Below are 25,444 nucleotides of genomic sequence, written 5' to 3' on the forward strand. Positions count from 1 at the left end.
ACATCGGCTGTGACCTTTCACACAGAGAGTCATTTGTAAGTGAAGTAAAGGTATCACCAAAGGGATTAAAACCACGGCTATGAGTCAACAATTTCTGATAGATGAATACTGCTTCACAAGCTAACAAGTAGAAGAATGAGATTACCTCATTTAATTACAGATTTGCAAAATGTTTCTTTTAAAATCCAGACTCCACATGCTTCAAATACTTTTAAATGTATTTTAAGTAGCCAATTATCTTTTCACTTCAAAGTGTTAATACTTCCTGCTACATTAAAGGAAATACATTCTATTGAGAAGGTATTCTCTTCTTAGCTAACATAAACACACAGTATGGATATGCTAATAAAGTATTTTCAAGGAGCAAAAAAAATTACCATTTTATGCAGATGATAATGTAATGCTTAACCAGTAAAATAATTCCCTCATTTATTACAATAGCTGTAATTATAATAGCTGTATCATCATTAATAGCTGTATAATAGCTGTACAGCTATTAATACTAAGGCACAAAATCAATTTAAATTTAGTCAGAACTTTTGTTATTATCAAAAAGTTATTAAGACTCCTTTTATGTGTAATTTTAATTGCCCCCAAAGCATTCTAAACATTTAAGCCATTTAATAGCCAGATATCATAAAAGAAACCTTATTCTTTTCCCCAAAGCTAATACGGAGTTTGTGTAACAAAGTACTAGAGTCTTAACTTTTTTGAAGACGTAGAGAAATGTTAAAATAATTTCATTTTAAACAAGACCTTTGGAGACTGTCTTATCTCCTTGGTGCAATATATTAAACCTGATTAAAATCCCATATAATAACTGCCACTTCTAATGAAAGATGATTTTAATCAATAACATACCAGAACATGTAGTTTACATATATATTTAACTTTAAAAGTTAAAAGGATTTAACAAATGATAATATAGCTAATTTTATGCAAAGCTTTCCATGGGTCAGAAACCGTGTTTATTGCTTTATATTTATTCTACCCTTTGATTCTAAGGTATGTATGTATATATATATTTTTTTATTATTCCCATTTACAAACAAGAAGTCCAAGATGCACAAATGTGGCAGTTACAAAATCTGAACTTAAGTTACTCAGACTCTAAAGCTCATGTACTTGGGTAATATACTATGTTGTCTCAATATATAGAGAATTATAACATAATCTTTAATTCTTTTTAAAAGTTTTTTTAGTGTTTATTTATTTTTGAGAGAGACAGACAGACAGAATGTGGGCAGAGAGAGAGAGGGAGACACAGAATCCGAAACAGCTTCCAGGGTCTTCTGAGCTGTCAGCACAGAGCCCGACACAGGGCTTGAACTCACGAATTGTGAGATCATGACCTGAGCCAAAGTTGGACCTATAACCAACTGAGCCACTCAGGCACCCCTTTGTAATCTTTAATTCTTGAACGAGAAAAAAACATCACTTGTTTTTCAATGAAAAAGATACTTTAGACTTCTAACTCTAGAAAACAAACTAGTCAGCGGGATTTGCCTCTTACCTTTCCTGACACCCCAATTAAATGAAAGTTAAAGCTGATAAGAGGAATGCAAAGAACATAAAAGGTAACCGGAGAGGGGTCTGCCAATCAGCGACGACTTCAACACATTTCTGGGAGATGAAAAGTTGAGGGGAGGGGATTGATGCACAAAATGCATGGAGAAGACTATGTCCTAGGATCTGTGATCAGGGGGCTGCAGAAGAGGTCTGGCCAAGTATCTCTGACAAACTCCACAGTCTTAGAGTGACAGGTGAGGTGTGAACAGGAGTAAGAAATAAGGGTAAGATCACATCTTTAATTCAGATCAGCTACATCAGTGGCTCCCATCACCACCCAAACTCCTCCAACTGTGCCCACAGAGTGTAAGCAGCTGAAATTTCCAGTCAGGCTAAAATATAACAGCTCTTCTCTGAGGAATCTGAATAAAGTGCCTGGGAAGATCCAAGCATTCTAATGCATGTAACTCTACTTCCAGAAAAAAGACCCTTCCTGTCCTGGCATTTGGTAGGACCATCAACTTAACCATTTCTTATCTCCTCACCAAAAAGCAAAGATTCATAATCATTAAACCCTTCCTTTCCCAATTCTACACAGAATCTCAAAAAAAGAATAAAGATTTTTTTAAATGTTAAATATGCAATAGCAAAGAAAAGGTACATTGTCTACCCAATAAAATACAAACAGATCATTAGCCCCATAAGAAAACGATCTTGTAGGAAAAAGACTAAATATACAAGTTAAAAAAAACTGACCCCAGAGGAAATAGAGTAAATTCAGGGTACAGAAATTAAAAAGTGAATATGCTATATAATAAAGTTACAGATATTAAGTGGGGCGCCCGCATGGCTCAGCTGGTTAAGCATCTGACTCTTGATTTCGGTTCAGGTCATGATCTTGTGGTTGTGAGATGGAACCCCACGTTGGGCTCCATGGGGAGTGTGGAGCTTGTTTGGGATTCTCTCTCTCTCTCTCTGTCTCTGTTTCTGTCTCTGTCTCTTTCTCAAAATAAATAACTAAACATTAAAAAAGAAGATGTTAAGTGAATTATTGGCTCCATACAAGAGGATAAAGATTATATGTAAAATTTTTTAAAATAAGAAAATAAGCAGAAAGTCTTAAAAGCTAAACATGGAATTGCTGAAATAAAAATGTGAAGAGAAAGCCTAAAACATAAAGTCAAGAAAAAGGAAATTCTCTGTTACATAAAGGAAAAAGACAAAAGATGGAAAATATGAATGAGACCGGTTCAATAGATGCAATATTCAGCTAAGAGCCTTAGAAAAACAAACTAAGAAAGTGAGGGCAAAAAAATAACAGAAAAGAATTTCTCATAGTGATGGGGGAGTTGAATTTCCAGACTACAAAGGCCCAAAGTTCAATAGATGAAAAATGCTGAAACCCAGACTCATGACTGTCAAATTTCAGAGCACTAAGAGCTCCCGTGGAGGGTGGGGGTGAGGGTGGGGAGTCAACTGCCAAGTAATGACAAATACAAGTGCGTCAGACTCCTCATTGGCCACACCGTTGCTAAGTTAGTAGGATAATACTTTAAAAGCTTTGAGGAAAAATAACTTGTACCTGGAATTTTACCTCCAACCAAACTTTATTCCAGAGTGAAAGTTCCATGAAGACATTTTTAGATAGGTAAAGGATCAGGGGGTCAGAGACAGTATGGCTGAATAGAATGAATGGTGCAATTGTAGGAAAAAGCGGTGGGAGGAAGAATCATCTCTGCCAGGAAAAGAGAGTAGATAAAATAAACAGAATGACTGGAGTGTGGGGGGGGGGGGGGGGAAGCACACAGAAATTCTGAAAAGGCCAAAAATATAGAAAAGACCCACAGTCCCACTAAACAACTGTGGTTAAGCTGTGGTTTCGTTTTAAGGGAAAAAAAGGGGAGTGTATGTAAGAAAAGAGTTGATTTGACCTTAATACTGGAAACAATCTCCTTAGAGAACCAGGGCATTTGGCACAGGCAGGTAGATGCATAGTGCCTGCACAGTGCCTCTTGGCCTAAAATAAAACTATTTGTGGGGTTATAATGACATAAATAGTGCTTATTACTTTTCACCTTTTATCATAAATCCATTAACAAGGCAAGGAAGACTCGTGCATGCAGATGGCATGTACACATGTACAATCTCAGCCATCCTAACAGTGTATGCTGATGGGAAATGGATCGTGGAAGACAGGACAGTGGAGGAGAAGGTAGAAGGGCCGCTTCTCACGTTATAAAGAAGGGAGTCAACAGAAAAAGGCAAAAGGTGATGGAACAGAAAGAGCACCTCAAATGAATTGGGTGAACTGTCAAAGGTAACTATAAGAAGAGCTAAAAATGTCATCACTGAACATTGGTATGAAAAGAGGGGAGAAGAGGAGGAGAGAGAACGGTGACCACTCCTTGTCTTTTCTGTTGGGGAGTCAATACATAGTCTAAAAATTAATTTCATAAAAATATACAGAGCAATACTAGTAGTCAACCCTTAATGACTACTCCCTATGTTCCAGGCTCTATTCTAAGTACTTTTATATATTTATGTATTTAATTCCTATAACAACTGTAAAAGAAAAATGAAGAGCTCAACACAAGATATGTTAAAGGACCCACCTGGAGGGATCTATGGAGGGATCTGGGACAAATGGAGGAGCCTGGGCTCAAATCCACCTAGTCTGGCTTCAGAGGCTGTGAGATTCATCACTGTGTAGAGTCCCTTCTTAAAATGGCACTGCCAGTGGGCCACATACTGGTCTAAATTCTTTATGTGAACTGACTTACATCTTTAAAATATAGGTATGTTTGGGGTGCCTGGGTGGCTCAGTCGGTTAAGTGGCCGACTTCAGCTCAGGTCATGATCTCATGGTCCGTGAGTTCGAGCCCCGCGTCGGGCTCTGTGCTGACAGCTCGGAGCCTGGAGCCTGTTTCAGATTCTGTGTCTCCCTCTCTCTGACCCTCCCCCGTTCATGCTCTGTCTCTCTCTGTCTCAAAAATAAATAAACGTTAAAAAAATAAAATAAAATGAAATAAAATAAAATAAAATAAAGTATGTATAAAATGGGTAGTAATACATTCCTCATTGTATAGATGAGGAAACTAAGGAGCCATATCATTAAACAACATACCCCCCTCTTTTGGAGCACCAAACTCTTTTCTGAAATGGGTCTTGAATCCAGGCCCTTTACACGTACAGGTGGGGAAGGGCTGCAGGGGACAGGTCTTGCCAATGAATATGGTATGTATCAGCCGTTCAGGGAATATGATCTGTATCAACAGTTCAGGGTACGCATACCTTCTCTCTCCTCTCGGTCTCCTCTTGTACCAGCTGAACACAGAGGGTGCCTACAACTCAGTGGGAGGAGTCGGGCTCCATGAATGACCACACAGGGCACAGAAGCCCCTCCTCACACACATTCTTTACCAGTCCACGTTGGACTGTGATGTGACAGAGAAATCAACTCATTGCATTAAACCGGTGAAATCTGGGAGTCACCTGTTTCAGCACTGAGCTTATCCTAACAGCCCACAAATGCAGAGACCGCTAGGTATTCCCAGTCTCCCCTTCTTCTATGGCAGAGGATGGCAAACTTCACTTTCTGAGTGAAATCTGGACTGAAACTTGTTTTGGGGTGGCCCATGAGCTAAGAAGAGTTTTTATATTTCTAAGGAGTTGGAAGAAGAAGGGAAAGAAGGAGGAGGAGGTGAAGAAGGAAAAAGAAGGAACAGAGGAAACGGGAAGCTAAAAAGGAGACAAAGAAGGAGGAGGAGAACCAGACACTGGATGTAGTCCACAAGACCTAAACTAATTTCTGTCGTGCTCTTTATAGAAACCATTCAGCAACCCCAGTTGGGTAGTAGGAGCTGGATAAGTGGCCGCCCCGAATGAAGACTGTGTCCCTCAGCTTCAATGGCAGCTGCAGCCATGAGACTTTGCACTGGATGACACTAGAGCAGAAGTGGCATGGGCATCTTTATTAAGAACAACTGACATGCATCATGACTCTCCTTTCTTCTTTGCCTCTTATTCTTCCTCCTGGCTGGAGAAATGGTGGACAGTTTGTGCCCCCAAGGGCTTTGAAGAATGAAGCTGTCATTTTTATCTTGGACTATCAGCATCCTACATTTTATGAAGCTGAGAAGTTCATTTCTGTCTTGATCGGTCACTGTTATGTTGGGTCTTTGCTTCTCTCGGCTAAATTGATTGCTAACCAATAAAATATGTGAGTGTATCACTCCATTTTTTAAACACTGTAACTTACTCAAAAGTATGTTTCGTAGAGTTTGAGCCCATCCCAACAAGCAGACTACAAACTGGTCATGACCTCATATTATAATGTTTTTTTAATTGAAATGAAATTGTCATTTAACTCTGTTTCCTGGGGCAAAAAGAAAGGAAGAATATTAAGTAGAAACTGATTTGCAGAGGCCAAAATAAAATAAATTTCTGATTTCCAGCACAAATAAGTAGTTCAACTCACGAATCTAGTTTTCCTGTGTATCGGTAGGGGCCCTGGTGGGAAACAGATGGTACACTCAAACTGGATAATTTGAAGAGTGTTAAGAGACTGTGAAGGTGTGAGCAGGGTAGGGGAAATGGTAAGGGGTGAGTAAAATAGAGCATGAAGGAGTGGGGGAAGAGGGCAGCTCCCTGGGGAGGTTTCCTAAGAGGAGCTGTGACTTCTGGAAGAAGTACACACTTTCCATGGCAGCTCTTGCCAGAGGCATTCAGGGGCCAAAGACACCAACTTCACCCCCTTCCCATTCTCCAGGCTCTCATCCACAGAACCCGACCTGAAATCTGAAGAAGGAGCAGGGAAGACAGGGTGGGGTTCAAGGGGAGCAGCGTGGGCAATGAATTTGGAGGGACAATGTCCACCTAGTTCTCTAAAGACAGAAAAGCAGAAGTTTGTCTTTTAAAATATCCATTGAGGTTCTTACCTAATGAATTAATAAACTTGTAAAAAAAAACAAAACAAAACATAAAAACACCTTATTCTGTTAGAAGCTCTTATTCAATGTTCTAATCATTATAGTCCACTAGGGGAAAAGGAACACAATCGATCACTGCCCCAGAAAGAGTCTTCTAAACACCCAGGGCAAATAAACTTCTGTGATGCGTTTGACCTTGAGACAAACTACGATATCCTGGGTATAAATACACAGGGTCAGATCCATAGAGTGGAGACCCACGCAGCTAGAGAATTAGGCATTATGGAAATATCAGAAGGCACTTTTTACCATCACTATTTTAACGTGAAATGAAGGACAGCAACCCTTTGTTTGGCAAACATGACCATACCAAATCAAATGTACTCATTTTCTAAGTCTTGAAAACTCATTTCAAACTTCTGAGATAGACTACAGCCAATCCTGCGTGTTCCCAGATGAGGTGGGGAGGGCAAAGACACAGGGCCTTTGGACAATTCTCTCTTGAACTTTCATCACAGCACTTACTCCATCTTTACTTGTTATTTTCATATTTATCTGCTTTTCGACTGCTGGCCCCAAGAAATACAAGGGTCTTCAGAGCCACGACAGAAAATATGTCTGTCTTGGCACCTCCAAGTAGATGCTTGAGAAATGTCTGTTTCATAAATGAATATCAAAATATATCCATTCTCTGAGGCACTACTTGGTAGAAGAGCAAACATGGCACAAAATGGATTACTTCAGAACAACTCAGTGTGACCCTGAAGTAGCTCAACCCCTGATGAAATGGGAAAACAATAAACTCTCTTTTCAAGTGATCCTTCCTCCAGGAAGGTTCCCACAATCGATGAGAAGTGTCACCTCTGCTAAATCTCTAGAGGACTTTGACTTACTTTTCAGACCTATTAGTAATTTTTTCCACTTACTCCTTGCTACCACATTATCATTGACAGATTCTTTGAAGACAAAGGCCTAACTGCATGTGTGTTTTACCTCAGTGGAGGGCAATAAATACATGTTGAATCAGTGAGACTAAGATATACCAGCACCCTCGTAACATAAGGGCATCCTTTCTAATTGCCATCTTTGACATCGTTTTTTACATATCTTCTGTATAATTCTGAATGCAAACACGTGCCTGGATTGTCTTGTCAAGTGGAACTAATGCTACTTATACTACCTCAAGTGGGAGAGAGAAAAAGCTTTTCAAAGTCAAATGCGCTCTTCACATATTTGTCATAGTATCTGTGTGCATGGAAGTGAGCGAAGATTTTGGAGGCCAACTGATTTTATCTTCAAATTAGAACTCCATTAATCTAAGTTGATTCATTTCGAGGCAAAATGGCTTGACTCTTGGGGTGGGTCACAACAAAGAATAATCAATTAGGAACCTAGAATCTAAAGGCTGTACAGAAAACAAATAATTTTTATGTCACACAGTCACAGAGTCTGAGGAGGCTAATTCAATCGCTGGTCTGAATAGATGTTAAACACTGGAATCAATTTTATAGGAATCAGAAAAAAATGTATTCAAGTAGCAGTGATGGAAATTCAGAAAAACAATGTACCTGTGGCTTTGATGAAAACCTAAACCTGCGGAGCTCTTAGAGTTGGAAACTGGATGCGTGAAAGAGCCAGAAATGCAAAGTGTAGTCTATTTGGCAGGTTCAGATGCCAAACAGAGCACCTGCCCCCCACCTCTTGGTACACCCATATGCTTTGGCACAGTTCACGATGTCTGCTAAAAGTGACTCTTGAGGAGAGGGATGTGATGGAGAGACAATGGAGACAAAGTCAGCCTGAGCTGCACTTGGCTCCAGCAAGGCCATGAGACTCTGGTTTCTGGAAGCACTTGATTCACCCACATGTTGCTTGATGAAAGGTTTTCTCAATACTCAAGCAACAGAGTGAGTACAGATACATCGGCATCTTCCAGTGGGTCTACTTTTTCATTAAACAAGGAAAAACATGGTCATGAATCCCACAGAACGTTCAGGGTTTTAAAGATACACAATGCTCATGCTTCCCGGAATCTATGTGTGCATCCTCTTTCTATATATTCATATATATGAATTTATTTTAAGTGAAAGTAACAGCAGCAGCTTAATGAACTCTTTCAGACAAGTCTAGAACGATTTTCCAGGTGAAGATAGACATAAGACGCTTAAGAGGTTTGGATCGGCAAGAATTTCGAGAGCAACTACTATCTGCCAGGCGTTGGGAATAAAATATGTTGAATAAGAAAACACAGTGCCCATGTTCCAGGGAAATTTAAGAAACAAAGCAGATGAACATAGGTGGGAAAAAAGAGGCAAACCTGGAAACAGACTCTTAACTACAGAGAACAAACTGATGGTTACCAGAGGGGACACGGGTAGGGGGATGAGTGAAATAGGTGATGGAGATTAAGGAGGGCACTTCTAGTGATGAGCACCAGGTGTTGTATATAAGAGATGAATCAGTAAATTGTACACCTGGAACGAATATTACATTGTATGTTAACTCAGCAGAATTTAAATTAAATCCTGAAAAAAAATTTAAAAATAAAATAAGCTCACGTGTTTTCCACTCTTCCACACTGTGCTCCCTTAACACTCACAGGACAAGTGGCCCAGCCTCAAGAGGTCTGTTGTATACTATATGGAGTAAGATGTACTCGTACATGGGCATATCATAAGACAGAATTATGTGCTGTAAGACAAATAGAAAATGCCAATGTGGGAGAGTTCTTAGACAACATCAACAACAACAACAATATTTATTATTTAATCATATACCTAGCATTATTCTCAGCACTTTACATGTTTTTGTCTAAATTTCTAGAAGTGTAAAATAAACATAATCTTTCTTAAATGCTTTATTGTAAATAAATTATTTTAAAGCACCCATAAAAACTGTAGTATCCTGTTGCAAATAATATTTTTAACAAATAATATGTGAGAAGTCCATTGGGAAAAATAAATAACGGTACTAGATGATGAGATGGGATAAAGAAGAAATACAAGGTATTGTCTTTGGTACCAGAAAGTCTCCAGTCTAAATAGAAACACACTCTCATAAATGCACACAAAAAAATGTATGAGCAACTAGGAATTAACATGGAGAAATGAACTACTTACATGAATATTAATGGGATTCAAAGTAAATGTATTTTGATGGAAATAAGAGTTTTGATCAGGTGTTTTAAAGCATTTCCCAGAGAAGAATGGAAAGATAATTATAGGTAAGGGAAATGGACTAAAACTGTAAACAAATAAGAGAAGGAATGATTGAATATAATAAGATAATTAGTGTAACTCACCGAGCATAATGTCCAACCAAAAGAGAATGCTCGGTGAATGTCAATTTCTGCCTCTTCCTTCACCCTGTTTTAGTCAAGAGTCTTGGTTTCAGAAGATAGAAAACACAATTCCTTACGCATCTGCTTTAAGCCAAGCAGTGTTACTTATTGGCCTGTAATGAAGCTGCACAGTCCAGAAGGTATCTCTGTGTCTCTCAGCCATTTTTCTCTGCATTTCCATCCCAGGCAGATCAACCCCACCTGGCAAATACCTTCCTCCAAATCCAGGCTTTTATCCTCTAGCCTCAAATCCAGCACCAAAGAGAGAACCCACCTTCTTTAAGTTTGAATAAGTTTCCTATACTTGGTTCTCACTGGCCAGAACTGGGTGATATGCTCACCTATGAACTACTGAAAGGGCCTTCACTTTTACTCTAAATGAAATGGGGAGTCATTAGATATTTTGAGAAGAGGAGTGACACAATCTGACTTAGCTTTACCAGAATCACTATAGCTGTAGTGGATGAGGGTAGGACCTGGATGTCTAGTCAGAAGGCTCTAGCAGCAATCTGAAAAGTCGTGATGGTAACCTGGACCAGGGTAATGCTAGTGAGGTTGTGAGAAGTGGTAAGATCCAAAATACAGGATTTTGAGGTCAAGGCCAAGATAATTTCCTGAATGACTGGGTGTAGTATGAGAGACAGGAAGAAGAGTCAAGAAAATATTTTAAGGGGCGCCTGGGTGGCTCAGTCAGTTAAGTGTCCAGCTCTTGATTTTGGCTCAGGTCATGATCTCATGGTTTGTGAGATCAAGCCCCACATCAGTCTCTGCACTGACAGTGAGGATCCTGCTTAGGATTCTCTCTCTCCCTCTCTCTCTGCCCTTCCGCTGCTCACACTGTCTCTGTCTGTCTCAAAATGAATACATAAACTTTAAAAAAAAAGAATATTTTAAGCCTGAATAACCAGAAGAATAGACTGTCCTTAATTGAGGTTGAACAGGTGTCTTATCCATCAGACAAAGTTGAGATGTCTATTAGACAACCAAGTGAAAACCTTGAGGAAGCAAGTGGATATACTGTGTTTGAGTTCAGAAGAGAAGTCTGATTTGGGGATCTAACAATAGAAATGTAGATAGAGGGGCACGTGGGTGGCTCAGCCGGTTGGGTGTCCAACTTCAGCTCAGGTCATGATCTCACGGTTCGTGAGTTTGAGTCCCATGTAAAGCTCTGTGCTGACCACTCAGAGCCTGGAGCCTGCTTCAGATTCTGTGTCTTCCTCCCTCTCTGCCCCTCCCCTGTGCACTCTCTCTCTCTCTCTCTCTCTCTCAAAAATAATAAATAAGAATTAAAAAAAAATTTTTAGTGTAGATAGAAAAGAGACAAGGACAAAGGACTGAGTCCTGGAGCCCTCCAATGTTACTTGGTGAGAAAGGAAAGTGAGAAAAGCTACCAGTGACATAGGAGGAAACTCAAGAGTATGGTGTCCCTGATGCCCCATGAAGAAGTACAGCAAGGTAGAGAGAGAGAGATCAACAGTGTCAAACTTCAGAGGGTCCAAGACAAACATCTCTACACAGCCCACTTATAACCTGGCAATGCTTGGTGCAAGACCACAAATACAGGCTCCTCACATATCTAAATATTTTAAAGTTATGAATCTGTTAATTAAAATATGTTCCACTCTCCTGCATTAAGAACTACACTTTCCTGGGGCACCTGGGTGGCTCACTCGGTTGAGCATCTGACTTTGGCTCAGGTCTCGATTTTGCGGTTTGTGAGTTCAAGTCCTGCATTGAGATCACTGCTGTCAGCACAGGGCCCATTTTGGATCCTCTGTCTCCTCTCTCTCTGCCTCTCCCCTGCTTGAGCTCTCTCACTCTCTCTCAAAAATAAATAAACACTAAAAAAAAGAACTATACTTTCCTATGTGCATAGAAGGCCATGTTCAAAAGGAGAATTTTCAGACTCCTCAAGACTCTACAAGGGTGTCAAGAACACAGAACTACTGGGCCCATCCCTTCCCCTCCCACATGGTTAGGGGTCGTGCATACAGAAGTATGGACATCCCAGCCTACTCTTAGATTTAGGAAAGATCTAGTTTCTTCTCTGCCTGTACACACCCACATCCCCCCTCCTTAGCAAGAATCTACAGGCCAAAATGATGTTCCCACTTGGAGCCAGAACCCTCCCCTCTAGACCATGCTCTGGTAACTAGACATATGGAATTGCCTACCTAATGGCTCTGAACCTGCCTCTGGGGCCTGTGTGGACCTCCTCCCCAGGATTACAAAAGAGGAGCAGTTTGCAAGAATACAAACAGAAAGAGGATCTGTGTGCTAGGATATCCACATTTGTGAATGATGACAGTAAATATCATTAAAAGAAGAAGAAGCTAAAAAGCTAGACTTAAAATGGAAGCCTAGGGAACTCCAGAGTTCCATCCCTCCTAAAGACAATCAATGAGCTGGGAGAAAAAAAATGCCAGAATCAACTTTTACAGAACTCTAGAATCCGGCCCAAAACATACAACATATAAGAGGAAAGCTTGGTGATTAAAGAAGCTGCTGATCTGCAGTGAGATCTGTGGCATTTAAACTTTTCTGTGAAATCTAGTTCTGTGAAAAACACTATTCATATTTTGACAGGGAAATTACTGAATCTGAGATTGCTTTGGGTATTATGAACATTTTAACAATATTAATTCTTCCAATCCATGAACATGGTATATCTTTCAATTTGTGTCATCTTCAGTTTCATTCATTGATGTTTTATAGGTTTTAGAGTATAGGTCTTTCACCTCCCTTGTTAAGTTTATTCCTAGGTATTTTATTCTTTATGGTGCAATTGTAAGTTGAATTATTTCCTCAATATTTCTTTCTGCTACTTTGTTTTTGGTGTATAGGAATGCAACAGAGTTCTGTATATTAATTTTGTATCATGAAACTTCACTGTTAATCTATTACTTCTAATAGTTTTTTGGCAGAGTCTTTAAGGTTTTCTTTTTTTTTAATGTTTTTTTTTTGTTTTTGTTTTTTGTTCTTTTTTGAGAGAGAGAGAGAGTCAGAGACACTGGGAGCGGCGAGCAGTTGGGGAGGGAGAGAGAGAATCCCAAGCAGGTTCCACACTGCTAGCACAGAGCCCGAGGCAGGGCTCTAACTCATGAAGCTGTGAAATCATAACCTGAAATGAAACCGAGAGTCAGGCACTTAACCAACTGAGTCAACCAGATGCCCCAAGGTTTTCTATGTACTATCATGTTATCACAAACTATCACAAAGTTTAACTTCTTCCTTACCAATGTGGATGCTTTTTGCTTATTTTTCTTATTTGATTGCTGTGGCTAAGACTTCTAGTACTATGTTGAATGAAAGTGGTGAGAGTGGACACCCTTGTCTTGTTTCTGATCTTAAAGAAAAAGCTCTCAGTTTTTCACCATTGAGTATATTAGCTGTGGGTTTGTCATATAGGGCCATTATTGATGTTGAGGTATGTTCCCTCTAACCCCACTTTGTTGAGAGTTTTATTATGAATCAGTGTTGAACTTTGTCCAATGTTTCGCTGCATCTACTGAGATGATCATATGATTTTTGTCTTTTGATATGTTAATGTGGCCTATTACATGAATTACTTTGTGTATGTTAAACCACCCTTGCATCAAAGAGAGTAAATTCTACTTGGTCACATTGTATGATCCTTTAATGTGCTGTTAAATTTAGTTTGCTAGTATTTTATTAAGGATTTTTGCATCAATGTTAATCATGGAGATTGGCCTGTAATCTTCTTTCTTTGTGGTGTCTTTGTCTGGATTTGGTATCAGCATAAAGCTGGCCTCAAAATTAATTTGGAAATGTTTCCTCTTGTTCAATTTTTTTGAAGAGTTTAAAGAGTATTGGGGTTAATTCTTCTGTAAATGTTTGGTAGTATTTACCAGTGAAAATATCTGGTCGTGAGTTTTCTTTGTTGGGACAATGGTTTCAAAAGTTAAATATGTTCAAAGGGCCAAAGGAAACCTAAACAAAGAACCAAAAGAAATGAAGACAGTAAGTCTTGCCAAATAGAAACCATCAATAAAGAGATAGAAATCATCAAAGACACCAAACAGAAATTTTCTGGAGTTGAAAAATATAATAAGTGAAATGCAAAATTCACTACAAGGGTTCAACAGCACATTTAATCAGAAAGAAGAAAGAATCAGTGAACTTGAATATACAACAACTGAGATTATTCAATCTGAGGATCAGGAAGAGAAAAGGATGGCAGGAAATGAACAGAGCCCAAGAGATACGTGGGACACCATTAAGTAGACTAACGTATGCATAACACATGCAGAAGAGTGAAGAAAAAATGGCTAAATCCTTCCATTTGATGAAAGATAAGAATCTACACCTCCAAAAAGCACAACAAACTCCAAGCAGAATAAATTCTAAGAGATCAACACCAAGATACATTATAGTCAAATTAGCAAAAGACAAAGAGAGAATTTTGAAAGCATCAAAAGAGAAGTGACTTGTCATACACAAGGGACACAAATAATATTAACAACCAATTTTGCTTCAGAAACCCTGGAGACCAGAAGTCAGTGGAATGACACATCGAAAGTGTTCAAAGCAAAAAATTGCCCAGGAAAGATATCTGTGTCTAGCAAAACTACCCTTCAAAAATGAAGGAGAAGGTAATGCACTATTCAATAAAAACTAAAGGCGGTAACCAAAAACTAAATGAATTCATTGCTAGTAGATCTGCCCTACCAGAAATGTGAAGTAGTGTCTTCTAGGCTGAAATGACAGAATGCTAGAAGATAACTCAAAGGTATGTGAAGCTATAAAGATAACAGTAAAAGTAACCACACAAGTAAATACAAAATCAGGGGTATTGTATTTTGGGTATATTAACTCCTCTCTTTTTTTCTTTATGACTTAAGACACAAATGCAGAAAACAAGAGTTACAAATCTGTGTTAATATGCATACTATGTATAAAGATGTCGTTTGCTACCATTAACAAAATTAAAGGGGTGGAGTTGTAATGGGGCAGCTTTTTTACACTATTAAAACCAAGTTGGTATTAATTCAAAGCTGATTGTTATAAAGTTATGTTAATTGTAATTGTAATCTCCAGTGTATCTACTAAGAAAAAAACTAAAAGATGTACCAAAAGAGAAAAGAAATGAGAAAGTGATCAAAATGATACACTCAAAAAAATTAAGCAGAGAGATGAAAAGTACAGCAGAGAATACGTTCAATAAGACTGCAATAACATTATTTGGTGACCGATGGTGGCCACACCTATTGTGGTGGGCACTGAGTAATGTATACAATTGTTGAATCATTATGTTGTACATCTGAACTAATTTAACACTGTGTGCTAATTATAGTTCACTTAGAAAAACGTAACAGGAGCAAATAACATAAAAATTACTCACAAAAGAAGGGAGTAATAGAGGAATTGAGGAACAAAAAAGTTTTAAGACTTATAGAAAAGGAGTAACAAAATGGCAGAAGTTTTCTTATCACTAATTGCTTTTACTGTACATGGATTATAGTCCTCAATTAAAAGCAGAGATTGGAAGAATGGATTTTTTAAAAATGACCCAACTATATACTGCTTATAACAGACTCACTTTAGGGCCAAAGACACAAACAGGTTAAAAGTGAAAGAGTAGAAAAAGAAAATGCAAGGAAACAGTAATCAGAAGAGAGCAAGGGTGTTCGTACTAATATGAGACAAATAGCCTTTTGAATAAAAAGTGTCACAAGAGACAAAAGTGACATTACACATCAATGAAAAGATGAGTCCGTCAAGATACAATAATTATAAATATATTTGGACATAAGAACAGATCCCAAAATAATATGAAAAAAATGAAAGACTGAAAGGGAGAAATAGTTCTACGATAATGGCTGGAGACTTCCGTATCCCCATTTGCAACATGGAGAGAAGCAGTCAGAAGATCAATAAGGAAATAAAGAGCTGTACAATGTTGTAAGTCAACCAGACCGAGCAGACATAAAGAAAGAAGGCACTCCGCCTTACAGCAGCAGAATACATGTTTTTCTCAAGAGCACACGGAACATTCCTCAGCATGGACCATATGTTGGGCCACAAAGCAAGTCTCAATAAATTTTTTTAATCTTTTTTTTTTTTTTGAGATAGAGGGAGGGTGAGTGGGGGAGAAGGAAAGACAGAATCCTAAGCAGGCTCCATGCCCAGCACAGAGCCTAACACAGGGCTCAATCTCATGACCGTGAGATCATGATGAGATCATGACCTGAGCCGACATCACGAGTTGGAAGTTTAACCAAATGAGCCACCCAGGCGCCCCTCAGTAAGTGTTAAAGGACTGAAATCATATAAAGCACATTCTTCAACCACGACAGAATGACAGTTGAAATTAGTAGCAGAAGAAAAACTGGAAAGTTTACAAATATGTGGAAACTAAACAGCACACTCATAAACAACGAACCAATGGTCAAAGAAGAAATACAAGTGAAATTAGAAAATATTTTGGGATGAATGAAAATGAAAATACAACATAGAAAAATCTATAGGATTCAGTGAAAAAGTGTTCATGGAAAATTTATAGCTTTAAATGTTCATATTAAAAAGAAAAGAGATCCCAAATCAATAACCTAGCTTTATGTCTTAAGAAACGGGAACAACAGCAGGCTAAAGTCAAAGCTAGGATAAGGAAGGGAATAATAAAAATTAGAGTGGATTAAATGAAAGAAAGTTCAAGGGAAAAAAAGCGACAAAACCAAACAAAAAATAGGTTCTTTGAAAAGATCAGCAAAATTGATCAAGCTTTAGGTAACCTGACGCCCCCCCCAAGAAAATTACTAAAATAAAAAATAAAAGTGGGAACACTGCAACTAACTTTATAGGAAAAAGAAAGAATTATAAGAGAATGTTTTGAATAATCACACAGCAACAAATTAGATGAACTAGGTGAAATGAATAAGTTCCCAGAAATACACAAACTACCAACACCGACTTAATAAGAAACAGAAAATCTGAATAGATCTTTAACAAACAAAGAGATTGAATCAGTAATCAAAAAGACCTCCCAACAAAGAAAAGGCCAGGATCAGATGGCTTCACTGGTGAATTCCACCAAACACTTGCAGAATTATTACACCCTGCTCAAACTCTTCCAAGAAAAAAGAAAAGGAGGAAACACTTCCAAACTCATTCTATAAGTCCAGCATTACCAAAGCCAGATAAAGACATTATAGCAAAAGAAAACTGTAGTTCAATATCCTTTATGAATACATACACAAAATTCCTCAACAAATGCCAGCAAAGAAAATAGTATATTAGTAGTACAGTTGTATATTATATTAGCATAATAGTAGTATATTAAGATTATATTCCGTGACCCAGTAGAATTTATCCCTGGACTGCAAGAGTGAACACATGGAAATCAATCAATGTAATATATTACATTGACTGAAGAAAATCCCACATGCGAATTTCAATTGTTACAGAAAAATTATTTGAAAACTCCAACATCCTTTCATGACAAAAACACTCAGCAAACTAGAAACAGAAGACAATTTCCTCCACATGATTAAGGACGTTTAAGCAACTAGACAGAAGCGATGATTGCACACCATTGTGGATACACTAAATGTCGGTGAATTGTACACTTTCAGATGGATTAATGTTATGTGCTTTCTACTTCAATTAAAGCAAAGGAGGAGGAAGAAAAGGAAGAGAAGGCAAAGTAACCATGACCGTGATGAACAAGATTGATGAGCGTCCTGCTCTTATAGGACTTCTGTTCTAATGTGGTAGACATATAAGAAGCAAAGAAAAAACTAACACTTGTTGAAAACTTCCTGTGTGCCAGGAACTACTCTAAGTACTTTGAGAACAAAACTATAAACTCCTTAGAACTAGTCGATGAAATAGGTTCTCTTCTCTTTACAGACAAAAAAGGTTAAGGAACAGGGGCTCCTGCGTGGCTCAGTCGGTGAAGTAAGCGTCTGACTTTGGCTCAGGTCAAGATCTCATGATTTGTGAGTTCAAGCCCCACGTCAGGCTCTGCAGCCTGCTTCGGATTCTGTGTCTCCCTCTCTCTCTCTGCCCTCCCTTGCTGGCCCTCTCCCTCTATCAAAAATAAACAAACATTAACTTAAAAAAAAAAAAAATAAGGAACAGAGAGATAAAACAACTCACCCAAAGTCAAGTAGTCATAAAGTGGAGAACCAGGATTTTAAGCCAAAAAGTCTAACTTCAGAGATTATACTAATATAATATATATAACTAGTTCATAACTAGCATACTATAAAATGCTGCGATGGGGGCTGGGTGAATTCAGCAGGGTATGGGACGACACCGCTGAAATTCCTACATATCCTACTAACACACACTGCGATCGCTATAATTAAATTTGGCTGGTACACATTACGATCGATAAAAGTACACAGTAAAGAGTCTGAAAGGTTTTTGAGAGAACACGGAATGTTCGGCTTGGCTTGCATTCACTTGAGATAAGAATAGATACAGCAACAAATAAAGAACCAAATCCAATTAAAATGCACATTGTTCATCATAAAATCAAGTCATTTTCAAACTTCTCATTGGAATCACTGAGTCACATAAAATTAGTATAAGAAACTCATTTAAATATTATCAAGTCCAACTCCTACCTGCATAAAGATTTCAGAGAAGCAAAATAACTTGCTTCTTGGTCCCAAATCCGTAAATCTTAAGCTATCAATCTTTTCAGTGTCTTTTACCTAGAACTACATAGATCTGGCTCTCAGACTTCAGAGAGTTGGTATGCAAAACAATTTAAAATAAAAATGTATAGGAAATACTTAGGCTGAATTTTTTATAAGCATATATGCGTGTGTGTATATATGTTTAAAATATTTATATGCATACTTAATTCAGTCTACATAATTAAATATAAATAGATTATGGTACATCTTTTCACATTTCAGCTTTCGCATCTTAACACAGTATTGCAATATTTGGGTTTCAAATGGTGCAAAAAAATTATTATACCTAAACAAACATTTCCTCAAAATATGAAAGGAGATGTGATGACAAAACAGAAATAAGAGCTGGAAAATCTTATATATAGCATCTTGGAAAACCAAGTGACCTTGGGAAAATTTTAGGCATTCCTGAGTTTTGCTAAACCCCCAATAAGTGCTGCTAAGTATTTTTCTATTTATTTTATACCCGGGTGTTGTAAGAAAAATGTCACTCACATGTGTTGAATTCAACTTAAGCTGAGGATAACATAATTGTTGGGGAGCTACTTAATGTCCAGTAAGTTTTCTGAGTTTTACAAAGCCTTCCTTCTCCCTCTGAACAAGCAAGTGGTGTTTTGCCAGCACAGAACAGAGCTTGAACAGGGGGCAGATTGAGTTTGGTTCTAAACTTAGAGCACACAAATTTGAGCGACTGCCAAAGCCTGCTGAAATGTGTTTTCTCCAATCTTCTTAAAGTGCATGAGGATTTCAAAGGAAAAATTGTAGAGCTTTCCATTGTGAATTTTCTCTCAGTATTGAATATTTCCTGAATTGAAAACCACATAATGAATATAAGATTGGGATGTATCTTATCAAGTCTTGGTCACAGTATATTTCACGTTGGTATGTTTTCCCGAAATGCTATCCTGTAACATTTTTTAAGCTTATGCAGTTTCCCTTATTTAGATATAAAAACAATGATTCCTGCCAATTATGTTTTTTAAATGAACGCACTTTCAATAACCAGAGGGGAAGAAGTGGATCAGAGAGATATTTATATGAAAAGACAATGTATATTCAGTAAGGTTCCTAATTTCTGATCACATCAAAGAGTCTACGATTCACTGGAGTCTTAAAGGGGGATGGGAGAGTGTTGGTGAAATCAACAGATTGGTCCCAACATATGGAAGCATAGAAGGCAAATGGAAGTAGGAGAAGGGAGAGGGGACATGCAAAACAAGGTCCATCAGTTCACTCCCTGCCAATAAACTGAAAAACATGTCATGGAGAATTTACCACTTAAATGGGATGACATTTAAATAATTCCTTTTGTTCATGTTTTTGAGACATCCCTATTAATTCATAAAGCAGTATGAGTTAGTTTGTATCTTTCCATCCCTTGTAAAAACTTTCTTGCTCTGATTTCAAGCCTCAGTCCTTTGTGTTGCAGCTAAATGGTGCTAAAAAAGACGCAGGAGGCTCAAAGAGGAAGAAAGAGTTAACATCAGCGAGAATACCATCTTTAATTATGAAAAGAAGCTGGTATTGGGGATCATGCTGAGAGGTGGGATTTTATTTCTAGATTTCATTTATTAGTGATCATTTTAACTGATTAAGGATCAGTTCTCTATTTCCATCTCTGCAATTCCAAGCATTTGTTGCTTTCACACTTCGTTTTTTTTTTTTTCTCTTTCAGGATGAAACCCAATATGTCTGAAGATGATTTTTCTATAGGGTTTGCTTCAGTCTTAGATTAATTATGAATACATCCATATTCTTAGCACTTTGAATTAATATTCTGGTCCAGAATTTTGAAAACATTACCTAGCTTTTATTCTATAAAAAGGGAAAGATTATAAAACCAGCTTTTATCTCATGCTATTTGATGGGGTCGTGAACATGAACTTGGAATGTTTTCTCAGTCAATTCAAGTTAGCCAACAGGCTGCATTGATGGTCACGTTTGCAAATAATGTGATGGCATTTCCCAGACATGTGAGAATTATGTCACATTCTATGTTGTGTAACTATAAATAACGTAACCTACCGTATTTTTAAAGGTAGATACAATCAGCGTCACCAAACTCTTTTGCCGGACATCAGACCAAACCAAGAAATATCTAATTGGCATCCAGCAGTCTATTGCTGTCAGGCTGCCTCAGTTCAACTGTTGTTTCCACCGATTTGTGACATCGGGCAAAGTTATCTTCCGTTTGCCTGGGTTTCCTCATCTATAAAACTAGGCAATTACAATGACACTTCACGCAACCTATAGGCACAGGATTAGCGCAAGAATTACGTGAGTTCATATTTAGAACGATGCCCGGCACACATAGTAAGAGACCAATTCTTTGTAGACCTTATTATGTAATAAATTTTCCCCCACAGAATTCAGCAAATATAATTTTTTTCCGTGTCCTTCCTAAAGCTTTGGTGAGAACACAATCTGTGACATAGGAGTATTTAAGTTTTGGTTATTCGAATGTAAAGTATTTGGTAGGTTCCACAGATTGTTCCTTCCAGCCCTTTGAGCCCGGAGCCCAAAGACTACCTTGCAGACTCATTCTTACACTTGATGTCTCTGGTACCCAAGATCCACAGCCTTCAACCCCAGAGTCAGGCATCCATCCTTATCTTTCGAAACCCATCCTCAAGTACAAACCCTAGCAGTTACAAAAGAGATGTGTTTATTCTCCCACAATGACTGTAGATTTGTTTATTTCACCTTTACATTCTGCTATCTTTTGCTTCATATATTTTGAGGCGATGTTATTAAGAGTGACATTTCCATTTCTACATGTTTCTGGTGAATTAGCCCATCTTTGGATTACTTAGGGTTATCTTCCAAGCTGTTTCCTTTTAGTCTTTTATATATTTCTGTCTCATGCTCAGCCTGTTAATTAATAACAACACAATTGTGTCAGATTGGTCACTATCACAGGCTCTGCTTGAATTCTGCACACCATCGAAAGGTCTATGCTCCATATTTTTATGTATGCCATTATACTCCTGGATGGCTCAGCTGGCAAGGATATGTTTTTATGGAAATATCAGAATCAGCTTATAACATTTCAACCAGCAAAGTCTTTTTATTCAGGCATTCGACATTTACTAAGCACATTCCTCAGCTAGATGAAAGGCACAAATAACGAACTCGCCCAGCCCTTAGTTTGATTACAACCCAGCAATGTAGACGAATTCAAGTGGGTTTTTTCTAGGAATGCATCATTATCCATTCCAAATATTATCATGGTGGATATTACTTCTGTTTGTGTGTATGTGTGTACGTGTGCGTGTGTGTATAGTTTTTCTATAATTCCAGAACTTTTATGACAATTATAATCCAGTTTTATAAAAGTGAGGCTGGTCTTAATTTTCAGCGCTTAATACACGTTTCTGGGAAGGTTGCTCTGCAGAGCAAGAAAGTATGGGAATCACCAGCAACAGTCATGTGACTCAGGCAAAACATGAGAGACCTGACGTTGCTTTTCCAAATCCTCCCAGCCTGATGGGACAGGGCAAAGGGCACAAAGGGCATGCTGCCAGAGCTTTGTGGACACTTCAGAAACTGTCTTGAAGCTGGAGTCTCAGACAATTTACACTCCTTCTTTGTAAAACAAGGGACGAAACAAAGTTTTATGGGTAAGTTTTAGATTATGACCCCTTATTATTGCACGGCTGTCTTAATACACCCATTTCTTAATTTAATTGCTACCTTTTGCTTTTCTTTATTTCTGTCCTCTAGTAGACCGGCCCATATGGGGGCCGGGGGAAAAAAAGACAGTGAAATGAAGAAATCAAAGAAGATTTCACAAGCCCAGCTCTGGAAGGAAAAAGGACTGGTTCCTGGTGAGTTAGAGCCAAGCTTGGGGAGGAGACTGTGTTTCCTGCTCCATCCCATGACCTTCGAAATTCTCTCCTCCCTAGGACCGCTTGCATCCAAATGGGTACGCGTGATCAATACAAGCTTGTGGGATGAAAACCTGGAAATGCTAATCTGGGGGCATAAGCACTTCACACACTATTTGAAAGAAATAACAGATTGCTTTATGCAGAGGAAATGAAGACATTTCAAATGTTCTCTTATCATCAAGACCCAAACTACTGACACCAACATGTATTTTCACCAAGCTGAGAGGCACTCGCCAGACATATGCTGGCTGTTAAGTGAGTTTATGATCTTTTTCTTGCCCAAGATTGGGGCAGCTACAGTGATGGTGAGGGACTGCAGAAAGTGGTGGGGAGAATGGGTGTCACCCTCCACCCACAGGAACGGCAGCGTGATGATTCTTCAACTGATTCCCACAGAAAGTTCCGTCAGACATTTTGTTCACCAAAATATGATGATAGGAGAACCAACACAAACTAATAAAACCAACATCTGTAAAATGCTTTGTATGATGTGCATGTCTACCAGTTCCTTTCGCCTGAACACTAATATATTTTGCAGGTGTAAAATCTGAATTTCAACAAAGCTAAGTGACTTACTTAGAGCCCGGATTCTGCAGCCTGATTCTTTCTGCTCAGTCACCACACACCAGTCCCAAACCGAAGGATACGTTTATCTCCTTGGAATAAAGACCAGGAATTGAGTTAGGGTTGTAAATGTAAATATAAGTATAAACATAAATATAAATATAACCAAAAATTAGGTTAGAAATCAACTCTAAACAGAAGCAAAGGAAATGGATATGTTCTTGGCAAAAATATCTCCAAAAATATTATATGACCAAAAGTATTCTAAATACAGCTTATAACAATATTTCTTATAGCAAATGACTCTCTTATGGGCAGAAACTGTTTTTTTAGGAAATCTTAGATTATTTATTTTCGTGACTATACTGTAACAGATTAATAAAGATAATGATTTACAGATATTTATACTTAGAAGTGCCAAACACAGTTTTCAGTGTGTTCTGTGAGTTATCTCACTAGACATCATAATGGCCTTTGAAGGAATTATCATTGTTTCCACTTTTCAGATGAGGTAAATGAGACTCAGAGAGGGTACAGAATTTGTCCAGAATCACACTGTCCCTAGGAGGTCAAGATGGGACTTGAACCCTGGGACTCTGCCTCGGGGACCTCAATCACAACGGGGTCTACACTCAGAATGCTAACCCATACTCCCCATGGGTTCCTCACCACCTCTGCCCCTGCACCGGCCCAAGCCACCGTCTTCTCTGGCCTGAACAACTACATGCTTTCTTCACTGGCTCTCTGTGCACAGTGGGCGCTGTGCTCTTTCTAAAACATAAATTCTATCATGTGTGTCCTTCTCCTCCGAACACCTCAGAGGCTCTTCAACCACTCAGAACAATGCCTACAGTTCTCACCTTGGCCCAGAGGCCCTGTAAGACTTGACTCCTCTCTTTTTAATCTCATTTCCTGCTCCGGTCACACTGGACTTCCTGCTACTCCTTAAATAAGTCTTGCTCCTTTTCTTTCATAACCTCTGTACTTCCTATTCCCCCTGCCTGAAGAGTCACCTAGCATACTCAATAGGACTTGTCTCCTTACTTCATTTCACTGTTTCGCTGCTCATGCCCCTTCCTAAAAGAGGCCTTCGCCACCATTTGTGAACATGCACCTCCACCCTACTGCGTCACTGGCCATTTCCTTATCCAGCTCTTGTTTCCACCACTGAATTTAATGTTACCTGATATTAATTATCTTTTTGCTTATATTCAATCATTGATTTGTTTGTCACGTTACCATTAAAAAGTAAACCACATGATGACAGAGATTTTGTATTATTAATACTATACCCCCAAGACCTAAAAAAGTGCCTGGAAAATAGTGGGTCTCAATATATATGGATTGAATAAACTGATTAATTAAAGAATTAAAATATCCTTGGGAGCAATAGTAAGAAACTGTAATCACTACTAGATCAAAGGGCCTAACATATAAAGGTCATTGATACATATTGCAATTTTCTTTCCAGGAAATGTGTGTGTTGAACATTATGTCACATTTTAACTGTCAAAAACATTAAAGAGTCCAAGGAGAGTATCTGGAAAGAGGGGCAATGGCTTAAGATTATACAGCCCAGAGACCAATTAGTATTTGAACTCCTTTCCTGGACTTTTTTTTTTCAATGTTACCAATGGTTGAAATTACTTACAAAATTAAGCTTAAAAAATCTTACTACACTGATAGCCTTTGGAGTAGGGGAATAAACATTAAAATATGGGGGTTGACCCGTTAGCCACTGATTCCTCCCATTTTCCTGAAGTCTATGATTTTAACTTTGATCCAGAATTCCGATCTGGAGGAGGGAAACAAATGAGTGTAATGTTTTCTTGACTTTGGAAATATTCTGATTGGTTTTGTTTAAATTAGTAGCCTAGTAGAGGTTACTGATGAGATATCTGAGCTAACATTTCTACAGAATTACATTATTTTCATTTGGGAGTTTAATGTTAAGATAAGGTCTTGGTTGTTTCTTCATTTTATAAGACTTCAGATCATATATTTCACCTTGAATTTAAATATCACCTCCTAGATGTGTAATATTTGGTCTCTAAGAATAAGTTCCAATGCCAATATCTTGTGGAAAATATAGTAGCGAGTCTTCTATAGAATTCCTGCCTGCTAGTGCACACTCACTCTGCTTTTTTTTCATTAAGCATCCCAACATGCAAAAATAGAAGAAAAAAACTATTTATCATCAGAAAAACCAGTGTCAGAAAAACTGCTGTTCAATTTCTAAAAGATGGAAAATAGTCTTAAATGTTTTGACAGAGAACAAAATTCACAAACAAATGGAGAATTTGTGAATAACAACAAAATTTGGAGAAATGTTACAACCCAAAAATGTTCACCAGCTGCTTAGAAAAATCAAAATTCTGGTGTTTCTTGTGGATCATTTAGTTCCACAGCACAATGATTATGATAGTCAACAGCAACTGGGAGCCCAGAAAGAAATAGTGTGTTAGTTAGGGTAGGCTAACATGACATTAACTAAAGGACTCCCGAATACATCAGGCTGAAACATAGTGGACATTAAGATCTCATTCA

General features: G+C 38.2%; 1 protein-coding gene and 1 long non-coding RNA gene across 4 annotated transcripts in view; both read right to left on the bottom strand.

Moving 5' to 3' along the window:
- ST18 (ST18 C2H2C-type zinc finger transcription factor) overlaps window positions 1-22,989 on the bottom strand; it is a 258,776-nt gene extending 235,787 nt beyond the window's left edge. For 2 of the 3 annotated variants that reach the window (XM_060610513.3, XM_078441753.2), the window contains exon 1: window positions 22,910-22,989. The gene's annotated coding sequence lies outside the window, so the exon portion shown is untranslated. The remainder of the gene's footprint in view (window positions 1-22,909) is intronic. The other variant, XM_060610512.3, reaches the window with a different exon arrangement.
- The window catches only part of LOC144615100 (uncharacterized), a 50,653-nt gene continuing 34,210 nt past the window's right edge, over window positions 9,002-25,444 (bottom strand). The window contains exons 3-4 of the long non-coding RNA XR_013553522.1: window positions 22,910-22,989; window positions 9,002-9,128 (exon numbers count right to left, since the gene is read on the bottom strand). This is a non-coding gene — a long non-coding RNA (uncharacterized LOC144615100). The remainder of the gene's footprint in view (window positions 9,129-22,909; window positions 22,990-25,444) is intronic.

The sequence above is a fragment of the Panthera onca genome, chromosome F2 (assembly GCF_046562875.1).
Source record: "Panthera onca isolate mPanOnc1 chromosome F2, mPanOnc1 haplotype 2, whole genome shotgun sequence".
NCBI lineage: Eukaryota > Metazoa > Chordata > Mammalia > Carnivora > Felidae > Panthera > Panthera onca.